The 12,762-nt window shown below is 40.3% G+C and overlaps 1 protein-coding gene across 6 annotated transcripts in view; it reads right to left on the bottom strand.

The window, feature by feature from the left end:
* Positions 1-12,762, bottom strand: part of RASGRP3 (RAS guanyl releasing protein 3) — a 108,271-nt gene that overhangs the window by 42,375 nt on the left and 53,134 nt on the right. For all 6 annotated transcript variants that reach the window (XM_059188618.1, XM_059188613.1, XM_059188617.1 and 3 more), the window contains exon 2: positions 157-289. The gene's annotated coding sequence lies outside the window, so the exon portion shown is untranslated. The remainder of the gene's footprint in view (positions 1-156; positions 290-12,762) is intronic.

Below are 12,762 nucleotides of genomic sequence, written 5' to 3'. Positions count from 1 at the left end.
AAATAGGACAGAAAGGAAAAAGGAAGGAAAATTATGTTACCCATCATCTCATCATCATGATTGTTAATATCATAGCACCTTTCTTTTGTTTTTTCTAGGCATATTTATCTTGTCAAGCTTCTTACATCACCTATAATGGTTTACAGAAATACTTACCTACTGGCTTTACACTGAAAGATCTCCAGGTCTGAAAAAATTGTAAGGGCAGTTATCATCCTTGGAAAAGGTGCTGGGGATGCAGTCAGCAGAACCGGTTTATCCAACTTGAATTATAAGTACTTTGGAGAATCTGATAAAAGAACATAAAGAAATCCCCAGACAGAGTTAAATAATAGAAGCCCAAAAGAATCCATGTGGTGTTAAAGGACTTCCAAAACCCTTGAGTTATAGGTGGTATTGAGATTTTGTCTAAATTTCATCTACAAAGTCAATTTAAAAAGAAAAATATTCAAAATAGTTATTTGGTGACATGTTATTTATTTTTTTAAAAAGATTTTATTTATTTATTTGCCAGAAACAGAGGGAGAGAGAGCGAGCACAGGCAGACAAAGAGGCAGGCAGAGGCAGAGGGAGAAGCAGGCTCCCTGCCGAGCAATGAGCCTGATGTGGGACTCGATCCCAGGACCCTGGGATCATGACCTGAGCCGAAGGCAGCTGCTTCACCAACTGAGCCACCCAGGCGTCCCATGTGACATGTTATTTTTAAAATCAAGTCGTTTTCCTTTAATTCAGCCTATTACAATTCTGCAAGTGTGGCAAAATTGAAATTTATACACATAGTATAAGACACTATTTTGGTCCAAATATACTTCTATTATTGGAGTACTCCTTAAGAATTTCCAAACACTGACCTTGGAGTGTTAGTAAATCTCCAGAATAGTTTGTTGTGGTGATCATCAAACTCTAACTCTAAATCACTCCTGACTGTCTCAACGTGAATGTCAATGTTATTTTAGTCCAGGTTGTTTAGTCTCCCGATGGTTTGGGACTTGCTTTAGTGTTGATAGGTACTCTCTGGCTGCAAGGAAAATTATTGCTCCCCAGCATCCACATTTTCTCGCAAGTTTGAAAAGGACACCATAAGCCAAATTTCCCCAGGGCTTGAATTACTTCTAAGAGAGAAGTTCTCACTTCCAAAGGGCAATAGATTTCTGTTGGGTGTGATTTCCAAAGGCTATGATGTATTCATGCAGCGAAAAGGCTTTCACTAACATGAACGCCTCTATCTTCAAATAAATCCTCGTGAGGTTGTCTAGGACAATAAGAACTATGCTCCCAAGTTTAGAAATAGTAAAAAGAGCCAACTCTATGCAGCTGTCCATTAAGCGACATAAATTAGCACCCCAGCCTCTTGACTCAGAATCTTGGATTGGATTTCAACATTAGATAAGCAAATGGGGAAAGTCTTACTTACCACCGACTACAAGGTCATTAATCCTGCTTTCTTTGCTAGATTGTTGAAGGAGTTATAGAGGTAATGTAAAATCTATCCACTGGATGTCTTCTAAAACACTGGGTGCTCAGGAAAGCTCTCTCTCTTTGCCCACTCTACCTCTTCCCTTCCAGTATTTAAGGGTTTCTAAGTTGAGGACTTAGGTGAAGTAGAAGACATATGTTTGAAGTGACAGGAAGAGAGATGTTAAGTTAGAGAAGGAAAAAGGAGAAAAAGTATTGTGACACTGGAGCTTTTAGGAGTAGGGCAGGTGGCCTCATCAGCAATGGAATCTCATTCTTGAAAGTTCTCAAGCCAAAGTAAAGTAATGACTATCAGAGATGTTGTAGGCTTAATTCCCAGATGGTGTCTAGGAAGCATGCCAGAATGACAGCAAAGGTTGCTCCTGGCTCCAGGACTGTAGGATTTATAAGGTGAAATATTATATCTAGTGAGTATTCAATAAACAGTTTTGAAATGATTTTGGCCCTATTAGAACTTCCAAAGGTAGTCTTGTCTATAGTTTTATCTCTATTGCAATAAAAAACTAACAAAAACCCATAAAGACTCTTTCCTCCTAATGGCAGATATTGTCTTTATGTATTAATAACCACAAACATGTCTTTGCTTTTTTTGACCCTCATATGATCAATTAATTGTAAACACCACTGCACTCAGACCGGCCATTTGACCCTCATATGGAGATAAGGGGGGGGGGGGGTGTCTCTAAATGCCTAAGTCCTTAGTGAAAATGACTGCTTGATTACAAACCTTAAGCCTTAAGGATTAACATAGCATTTGTTGTTCTGGCCATGTTCAAGCTTAATCTCCCTTTCTCACCACAGACGTGAGATCTGAAATGTGCTGTGATTATATTCTCTGAAACTCCATGGGAGAATCAAGACTATTAAGTTCAGTAAGAGAAATGATAGCAAAACCCTGAAAAAAAATCAGGTTATTTGACAAATACTGAGGATCTATTAGAAACCAGATACTAAGCAAGATACCAGAGTAGCTGGTAAAAGAGATTGGGAGCAAACAGAGAGAAGGATAAATTGGTGAGCAAGAAAGACATAATTCTTTTTTTTTTAACATCTTAATTTTATTTTTTTCATGTTCCAAGATTCATTGTTTATCCACCACACCCACACCCACTGCTCCATGCAATACGGGCCCTCCTTAATACCCTCCACCAGGCTCACCATCCCCTCTCCCCCCTCCCCCTCATAACCCTCAGTTTGTTTCCCAGAATCCAGTCTCTTGTTTTTCATCTTCCCCTCTGATTTCCCTCAATTCATATTTCCTTTCCTTCTGCTAATGTCCCCCATGTTAGTCTTTATGCTCCACAAGTAAATGAAACCATATGAAAATTGACTTGCTCTGCTTAACTTATTTCACTCAGCATAATCTCCTCCAGTTCTGTCCATGTTGATGCAAAAGTTGGGTATTCATCCTTTCTGATGGCTGTGTAATATTCCACTGTATATATCGACCACATCTTCTTTATCCATTTGTCTGTTGAAGGGCATCTCAGCTCTTTCCACAGTTTGGCAATTGTGGACATTGCTGCTATGAACATTGGGGTACATATGGCCCTTCTTTTCACTATATGTGTATCTTTGGTGTAAATGCCCGGTGGCACAATTGCAGGGTCATGTGACCCTGCAAGAAAGACATAATTCTGATACTCTAGCAAAGAATTAAACAAGTTATTGCAATAAAGAATCCCAGGAAGGGGAGGAGCACTACTTTAGTCTAGGAGCCAAAGGAGTTTTAGCTAGGCAAAGAGTAGATAGGAAGATGGCAATAATGAAAAGCTGAAAGACATAGAGTGATTGAAGTACTGAATGTGGTGAGACATGAGACTCAGAAGTTCATAGGAGTAGCTCATGAACAGTACTGTAAGCTATATGAAGAAGTATGAACTCTATCTGAAAGGCAATAGGAAACCGTGATTTCAAAGATGAGTAAGAGTGTGGCATGATCCTATCTAGACTTTTTAAAGATTCCTCCAGCTGCAGTATGGAAAAGAGATGAGTAGAGATGTACACAGATGATCGTGAAGCCTGTTAGTAGTTAGTTATGACCATCTAGGCAAGAGATGATTGTTATCTAAACCAGTATGTGGCAATAGAGATGAAGAAGACTGGTTGGTTACAGGATATAATTTGAAGATAGATCCAACAAGATTAGCTGATTGAATGGCTTTGGGGACTGAGCAGAAAGGAGGAATCAGGGATAATGTCCAGGTTTCTAGCAAACCATTTGGTTGGGCTATGAAGCCATTCCCCTGAGACTGAAAAAACGAGAAAAAGGGAAAGGAGAAGGAAGTTCATTTTGGACAAATGATGAGTGCATTTTTAAAGGTGTTGAGTTAGAGATGTCTGAGATATCCAAAGGGAAATGTTGACTTAGCTTCTGGATACACTATTACAGATTTCTGAATTGACACCTGAGCATATTTAAGTGCTAACAATCAGTGGAAAGGAAAATTTAAGAACAGGAGAAAAAGAATTTAATCTATATAATAAGGTCCCCAAGAGGACAGAGGTGATGTATCCTTTTATAGGTGGAGGGATTTACCTTGGATAAGGTAGCAAGTCACCTTTTTCAATTTAACATGAGGAAAGAGGTGGGAAATGGGTAGAGGTATAGGTAGGTCTGTCCATTTGATAGTAGGGAGTTGAGGAAGTTTCTGTCTAATGACTCATTTACTCTAAAAAGAAGGAGACAAGGTCATCTGCTGGAAGGTCTGAGGTTTATCAAGAGGGGAAAAAAATATGCAGGAGATGTTATAAAGCACAGAAGAAACCAGAATTACTGGGCTATCTCCCATTATTTCCATTGAAAAGGCTGATGTTTCTCTTCTGGAGTTTGTTTTGAAAGAAATTTAGTGTTCCCTGTTCCCTGGGTGACATCACTCACTTATGCCATGTTTCTGAAATCATTTAACTTTTCTGGAACAACTTATACAGCAAGTTCCTTCTTTATGAAGCAGGCAATTCTGAGTTAATGCCATTATGGTCTAGTCACATGTGGTTTCCATAACTCAGAGCTAAAGCATGGCTGGCATTTGCTAGGTAGTTTCATCACAAGGACACGAGCCCCTTCCATTTCATCTAGCTTTGTTTCAAATGGTGAAGAAGAGGACGGACACTATTGGAGAAGTCATTTGTCTCCCACACTTTGTCTTGATCCAGGATACTGCATTCCAAAGCTACAGCCTCAGCCACCATCCCCCTGTCTTGCACTTTCCCTGCGGGGACTTCTGTCTCTCTCTGCCCCCCCCCCCCACACTCACCAATGCCCTAATTATCCATTACCTCTAAAAAAAGGTCATAAATAAAAAGATACATTACTGTTTCTTCTCAGTTCATTCTTCATACCTGGCATTCTTATTTCTGTATTGGTGGTTTTTTTTTTTTTAGATTTTATTTATTTATTTGACACAGAGAGAGAGATCACAAGTAGACAGAGCAACAGGCAGAGGAAGAGAGGGAAGCAGGCTCCCCGCTGAGCAGAAAGCCCTACACGGGGCTTGATCCTAAGACCCCGAGATCATGACGGGAGAAGGCAGAGGCCCAACTCACTGAGCCACCCAGGTACCCTGTATTGGTGGTGTTTTAACTTTGATTTTCCTTCTCACTTCTTTCCACATTGCCTCTTAGTTCTTTGAATTGCTCTTTCTACCTTATTTCCTCCATTCAGTAACTCTTGTCATGGCCTCATTGTCATTATTGTCAATGTTGATTCTATCACAGACCAACCAGGATAGTACATACTGAGGAAATGAGTTTATTTATTTGCTTATAGCAAAGTTATAACATTTTAAGTGGGCCATCACGATGACCCAGTATCCAGAGTCCAGTATCCCACATTTATACAGAGTGGAGCAAAATCCCCAAAGGTTATTTAACAATGACATACGGAGTAGCTGTGGAAAATATTTTCTCAACTCTAGAGTAATTTCTTTTTATTCTTGCCTTGGATAGGTTTACTTAATGTGATAATGAGTTTTTCCTGGGTTTTAAGCTTTCACTGTTGTTGTTTTTCTCCTACAAAGAGCTTTTCCTAAATCAGTAGGGCATTAATAATCAACATTCTTGTGGATTTTGTGTGTGTGTGTGTGTGTATTTTAGAAAACAAAGTAATAATATCTTCTTCAAATACTACTTGTTCGTGGCATGTGATGTGATACACATAATGTTGGGGAAAACTAGCTATATGATGTTTAAATCTTATAACATCCCCAAAGCAAAATATTATTTTCCCCATTTCATAGATGAGGAGATTAAGGCCTATGGAGGTTAAGTTACTTGTCCCATCATGTGACTAGCTTAGTGACAAAGCCAGCTCTGACTTGGAAAATTTATATTTTTCTTACTACCAATAGAAATTTTAGCTGTTGTTAAGGCTTGCCTATTAGATCAATTTCTGAGCATTGTCTAGAACAAATGTGTACTATGCCTCTGCTTCGTTTCTAAGCATTCTATCACTGGCTCTATTGTCTGCAGATGAATAACCATTATTATTAGAGCAAGCTTGGCATTTCAGGGACTCACTGGTACCAAATACTGAACGGAAGTCAATAACTAGCTCAGAGCTCATTCCACAAGGCCCTGTTGTAGTTTGGGTTAACAATTAAGTAACAAGGTTAAGCTGCATTATATTTATTCTTTCTTGGTTAACTGAAATATACTATTGTCAACCCAACGGACATATCTACAGCTATCTGACATGAGTTGAATGACAAATGAGAATCTTAAAGAAACTCTAGGAATAAATATGAGATTCCAAAGTCCAACAAGGAGGTATTTTCCTAGCATTAGGCTGAAGCTAAACACAGAGGAGAACCGATATACACACATATTAGACATTTGCAATCTGATGGTTTCCAGAAAAACACATTCAACTCCATGGAAAGGTTATGACCTACTACAGCAACTCTAGTGTTCAAATTATAAATAAAATCTCAAAATAAGATTCAGAACTAGAAAATATTTAGCTTATAAGTTAAAATTTTAAGCCTTGGGAAAACAGTTTTTGTGAAGACCAGTGTTTTCTTCAGCATTATATTCATAAGAATCTCGTCTGTGGCACTAATGCTTGGGAAGGACCTGGTTCCAAACCCCCTGAAATGAAGTCACATCCCCTTATTCATTGACTCCAGACTGAGCTTGATTATGATGTTGGTGGAGGAGAAGGAGGAGAAGGTCATTGTTTTGAATGCTGTCTGTACCATCACTGTGCTGATGCTTTATCCATTGAACTCTGGGAGGCCAGTATTCTCCCCAGAAATCTAGCAACAAATAAAGCACAGTTCTACCTTGTTACTTAGTTGTTATAAAAAATTTCAAGGAAGTCAGGTTCCAGGATGAGGTCTGAGCTGGTTATTGACTTCTATTCTGTACTTGGTACCAGCACTAACATGGTATTGTCTATGTGCCCACCAGGGGCAAGGAGACATTTTCAGTAACTGGCATGAGTAAATAAAACTCTTAGGTATCCACCCACTGGGGCCAAAGGACAACCTTGGGGGTTAGAGTCTACATAAAGGAGGTTCTAAGAGAATGAAGATACTATACAGAAAGCCTCTAAGAAAAAAAAGAATGTGAACAGAAGGCACAGCTTGCAGTATACTCTTTCTCTCTGACCTACCACCGTTCTGTGCTGGGAGTGAAAGCTGCTTATCTTTGAGAACAGTAGGAAAGCATTTTATTTTATTTCTTCTTCTTCTTCTTCTTCTTCTTTTTCTTCTTCTTCTTTTTTTTTTTTCCCTAAAAGCAGGCTTCCCCGTAAGCAGGGAGCTCGATGTGGGGCTTGATCCCAGGATCCTAGGATCATGATCTGGGCTGAAGGCAGATGGTAAATGACTGAACCACCCAGGCACCCCAGAAAAGCATTTTAAAACCTGAGTTCAAACTTGTTTCATGGGAATGCAGCAAGAAACACTAACATAATGAAAAACTGACTTCCATGCTCACAGAAAGGCATTTGTTTGGTTGAGAGAAAAAAAAGCCAATGATTATTAAATATCTACGAAGCATTAAGTGCTATGATATGGGCTGGAGATGTAAAGAGCTCATTTAGGATCCTATATCCCACTGCAGTTTACAGATCATAAACCAGTCATTATAAAACAATGAGCCCATTAAGTCCAGTGTCAGAGAAACAAGCCCTGGGTGTTATGGGAGTACAAAAATGGGATAAAATTTAACCAAAGAGAGCTGGGAAAGCTTCCTGAAAGAGGAGACATCTGAGAATATTAAGTTTTATGGGTCACAAAACTAGAATGGAAAATACAAGTTAAAGTCAGTGTTATCAGATAGCCAGTGCCCTCCTCAATATCCATCACCTGGCTACCCCATCCCTCCCTGCCCCTCCCCTCCCCTCCAGCAACCCTCAGTTTGTTTCCTATGATTAAGAGACTCTCGTGGTTTTTTCCCTCTCTGATTTCACCTTGTTTTATTTTTCCCTCCCTTCCCGTATGATCCTCTGTTTTGTTTCTTAATTCCGTGTATGTGAGATCATATGATAACTGTCTTTCTCTAACTGACTTATTTCACTTAGCATAATACCCTCTAGTTCCAGTCACGTCATTGCAAATGGCAAGACTTAGATTTCCTCCTTTTTAAGTGAAATGGTGCATGTTATCATTTAAATGAAAACTTTTTTATTTTATTTTATTTTTTATTTATTCATTAGACAGACAGAGATCACAAGCAGGCAGAGAAGCAGGCAGAGAGAGGAGGAAGCAGGCTCCCCGCTGAGCAGAGAGCCCGATGCAGGGCTCGATCCCAGGACCCTGGGATCACGACCTGAGCCGAAGGCAGAGGCCTAACCCACTGAGCCACCCAGGTGCCCCTAAATGAAAACTTTTGATCCTATTTAGAAACCAATTCATTCATGGTACTCTTTTGTGGGATGGTAAAGTCCCAGTTTTCAAATACTTCTGAATCAGGGATTTGGGGCTAGACCTTTTACTGAAAACAATTGAAAGTGAAGTGTAGGAACAAAAAATGTTTTTAAGATTATTTCCGTACTCTCAGTTAAATGTATAGAGCCTGAAGACCATAATTAGAAGACTCCACTTAATGACTTTGTCATTCTCTCTGATTTCATGTCTTTTTCCTACAGCAAGTGTTTCTTCCTTTCTTCAAAAGGAAAACAAATCTCAAGAGGTGGTAATATCTCCTTCTTCTCATTTAAGGCATTAACTAATTCCACTTTACTCCTGAAAAGAAATCCCTGTACATAGCAACAAAAGAGAAAATATTAGTGACTAACAAGCGTCCGTAGTGTCTTAGGTCCCTATTTAACTACCTTAAGCCTTGTTTTCATCATCCCTAACACGAGAGAAACAGTATTACTCTGTCTTCCTCATCAGAACAAAAAAAGCTCTTTTAGAAAAGGTTTTCAGAGCATAGAACCCAATGGGAAAAAAAAAGGAAGTCCTAGAATTACGAAATGTTTCCAACTATATTTGTAAAGTGGTTATTTGGAATTTAGAGTATATTTTCCTACTAGAACAACATTATACATGGATTAATAGCACATTACATACAGAGGATAAGGAGTTTGGTGGGCATCTATCAAAATGCTAAAAAGAACTTTTGGAATTCTTGTGGAGTTTACAGGTTGATGGAACTAATTGGTTCATATGCCAAATTACTCTTCGGAAATTGTGTAACTGCTAGAAACATGAATCAGACGGGTTTATTAGAGGATCTAGAGACACACAGGAAGAGGGGGGGAAAGGGAGAACATGGATCCTTATCATAAAGTAAGTACTGAAGAGTTGGAGAAGGCAAAGGACTAGAAATAAGGGTTTTGTTGATCCCATTATAAAAAGGAAGAATTAATGAATTGGAGCTAAACTGCTAGCAGTTTGAGTAAAGATGGCCAAGTCTGGCCAAAACCAGAAACAAAGAATACCAGCTCCCCATTGGCCAACTCTCGTATCTCTCCCATCCTTGAGGGCAAGTAGAATTTGCTGGATTTATTTCATTCCCTCTTCTGATGACCCAAATCAAGCTCTGTCCAGTTCTCCCCTCACTTCCCACTCCCACACTTGACCAAAACTACTCTGGTGGAGTCCCCACATTTATGCTAAGGCTCAGCAGCCTTGTGTTACCTCTTTACCACACTCCCCCTGAAATTCTTCCCTTGGGTGATTTTCCTGACGTCTTCTCTTCCCTGGTTTTCCTCCCGTGCCTCTGGTCACACCTTCTCAGTCACACACAGACTCCCCTCCTTCTGCTGGGGGCCCACAGGTATCTATGCCTGGACTTTCCTTCTCACCTCAGACTCTCCATGGTTAACTCACCCACAACCATGGCTTCAACTACCACTTCCATGTCAGTAACTCCAAATCAGACTGAGGCCAGCTGCAAGGTGTACAGTAGAGGGCCAAGAGTGGGGGCTGCCACTTAGGAGTGGGTGCATTTAGGAAAGTTTTATTTAACTTGAGGATAGGTTTTCATATCTAACCATCTTACATTGCTAGTGGAGATATGAAATGATGCAGCCACTTTGGAAAACAACTTGGAAGTTCCTCAAAAACTTAAACATAGAGTTGCCTTATGATTCAGCAAATTCACTCCTAGGTAGATAGATCCATGAAAGAACTGAAAATATATGTCCACACAAAAGCTTGTACACAACTGTTCAAAAGTATTATTCATATTAGTCCAAAAGTTAAAACAACCCAAATTTCCATGAACTGATAAAGAGATGGACAAAATAAAGTATATCCCTACAATGGAATTTTATTCAGCCATAAAAAAGCATAAGGAACTGATACATCTCACAATATGGGTATACCTTGAAAAAATGATGCTAAGTGATAAAGGCCAGACAAAAAAAAAAAAAAAAAAAAAAAAGCCATATGTTATAGAGCTCTATTTAGATGAAAGCCCAGAATAGGCTATACTCATGACTTTGACTCTACTCATAGAGACAGAAAGTAAATTAGTGGCTTCCAGGAGCTGAGGGAAAGGAGGCATAGGAGTGACTACAATGAGTTGAGGGTTTCTTTTTGGGATGATGAAAACGTTCTGAAGTTTGATAGTAGCAGTTGTGCTACAAACTTGTGAACAGACTAAAAATCACTAAGCTATACACTTTTTTAAAAAAGATTTTTATTTATTTATTTGACAGAGAGAGAGATCACAAGTAAGCAGAGAGGCAGGCAGTGGGGGTGGGGGGGAAGCAGGCTCCCTTCTGAGCAGAGAGCCCGATGTGGGGCTCGATTCCAGGACCCCAAGATCATGACCTGAGCCAAAGGCAGAGGCTTAACCCACTGAGCTACCCCAGTGCCCCTACACTTTTTTTTTTTTTTAAAGATTTTATTTATTTATTTAATTGTCAGAGAGAGAGAGAGAGAGTACACACAAACATGCAGAGGGCAGGCAGAAGTGGAGAGAGAAGCAGTCTCCCTGCTGAGCAAGGAGCCTGATGCGGGACTTGTTCCCAGGACCCCAGGATCATGACCTGAGACAACGGCAGCGGCTTAACTGACTGAGCCACCCAGGCGTCTCTAAGCTAAACACTTTAAAAGGGCAGATTCCAGGGACGCCTGGGTGGCTCATTGGTTGGGCAGCTGCCTTCGGCTCAGGTCATGATCCCAGCACCCTGGGATCGAGTCCCACATCGGGCTCCTTGCTCAGCAGGGAGCCTGCTTCTCCCTCTGCCTCTGCCTGCCTCTCTGTCTGCTTGTGCTCACTTGCACTCTCTCCCTCTATCTCTGACAAGTAAATAAATAAAATCTTTAAAAAAAAAAAGGGCAGATTCCAAAAGCCTGTGGATTATATTTCCACTAAAATTTTTTGATTACTTAAAAAAATATGTCCTCTTCACCCTCCTAAACTTCTGTATCTGTTTCTCCTTCCTGGATGTGTGGCTCCGTCTACCTCCCAGTACTCCATGCCAGAAACTTGGGGCTCCTCCTAGACCTCCCAGGGCCTTCTTGCACTATCCCTCCATACCCAAGTCTGCTCATCTACCTCCCAAATGCTTCTTATACGGGTTCACCCCTCTTCCTCTCCAGTGCTTCTCCTGGGCTTTTGGAGATGGGGCCTTTGGGAGGTAATGAGTTCATGAAGGTAATTTATTGCTTAAACCACCCAGTGTATGGTATGTTTGTTACAGGAGCCTGACCTGACCAGGACAACATGCTTTGGATATATTTTTTCCTTTTTTTTAGAATGTTTTCCTTTCCCTCTCTAAGTCTGTTTGGTAATCATATACTCTTTTTATTTAAATTTAGATGTTATTTATTTATTCGCCAGAGAGAGAACAAGACAGCAAAAGCAAGAGAGAGAAAGAGAGCACAAGCAGGGGGGAACAGGCAGAGGGAGAAGCAAACTTCCTGCTGAGCGGGGACCCTGATGTGGAACTTCAGGATCCCAAGACCCCAGGGCCCCAGGATCATGACCTGAGCCGAAGACAGCCACTTAACTGACTGAGCCTGCAGGTGTCCCACATACTCACTTCTTAAATGCCCACTTGAATTCTTCTCCTCCCTTCCAGCTCCTCTGGGCAGATTTTTGGCACTCAACGTACTGACTTGAGTGAGTCTTTGTGTGACTTTTGTTACTGAATGGTTCTGTCCCCCCAGTAGTTTCTTAAGAACCAGACAGTGTCCTTTGTCTTTCTAGCTCTCGACCCAGAAGTGTGTCTGATACCTGCTTATGCTTATCTTGCTCCGTCACCTTACTCTTCCCACATGATCTGCAGACTTCAAATTTGTTTCTTTTCCACTTTTCCCCTCTACTCTTATTTTTGTCTTGAATTTTTTTTAATTGAATGAATTTACTCCTCTTATATTAACTGCCCCTGATGGAATTTCAAGACATGCTTCCAGATTTTTATTACAGATTTATGTTACAGAGAATAAAATTACACTGAATACTTCTTCCAGTCATTTTATCATTTATTTAATAAACACTTATTTCTGTGCCAGACACTGTGATTAACACCATGGCAGAGGTACAAGCTTATATCAGGCACAGATTGTGATCTCAGAGGCCTTAGAATCTAAAGAAGGCGGGGGGGGGGGGTTCAAAATAAACAGAAATGACGATACAGGGCATTATGAAAGAGTCACGAGAGAAGTAAAAACTTCTGACTCACAGAGTTGGGCTGTGGCCTTAAAGCATGAGTGGGGTTGCACTGAGTGGAGAAAAGGAGAAACCACATGTAAAGAAAATGACACTGAAAAAGGCAGAGAACGGTGGAGAAGCAGGAATGCTAACAGAATAGGGAGCTCTTAAAACTGGAATTAAAGAATCTATGTGTTCATTCTTTCATTCAACAAACTTTGAGGGGGG

Source organism: Mustela lutreola, chromosome 9, assembly GCF_030435805.1.
Source record: "Mustela lutreola isolate mMusLut2 chromosome 9, mMusLut2.pri, whole genome shotgun sequence".
NCBI lineage: Eukaryota > Metazoa > Chordata > Mammalia > Carnivora > Mustelidae > Mustela > Mustela lutreola.
This window is presented reverse-complemented; position numbering and strand designations above follow the sequence as displayed.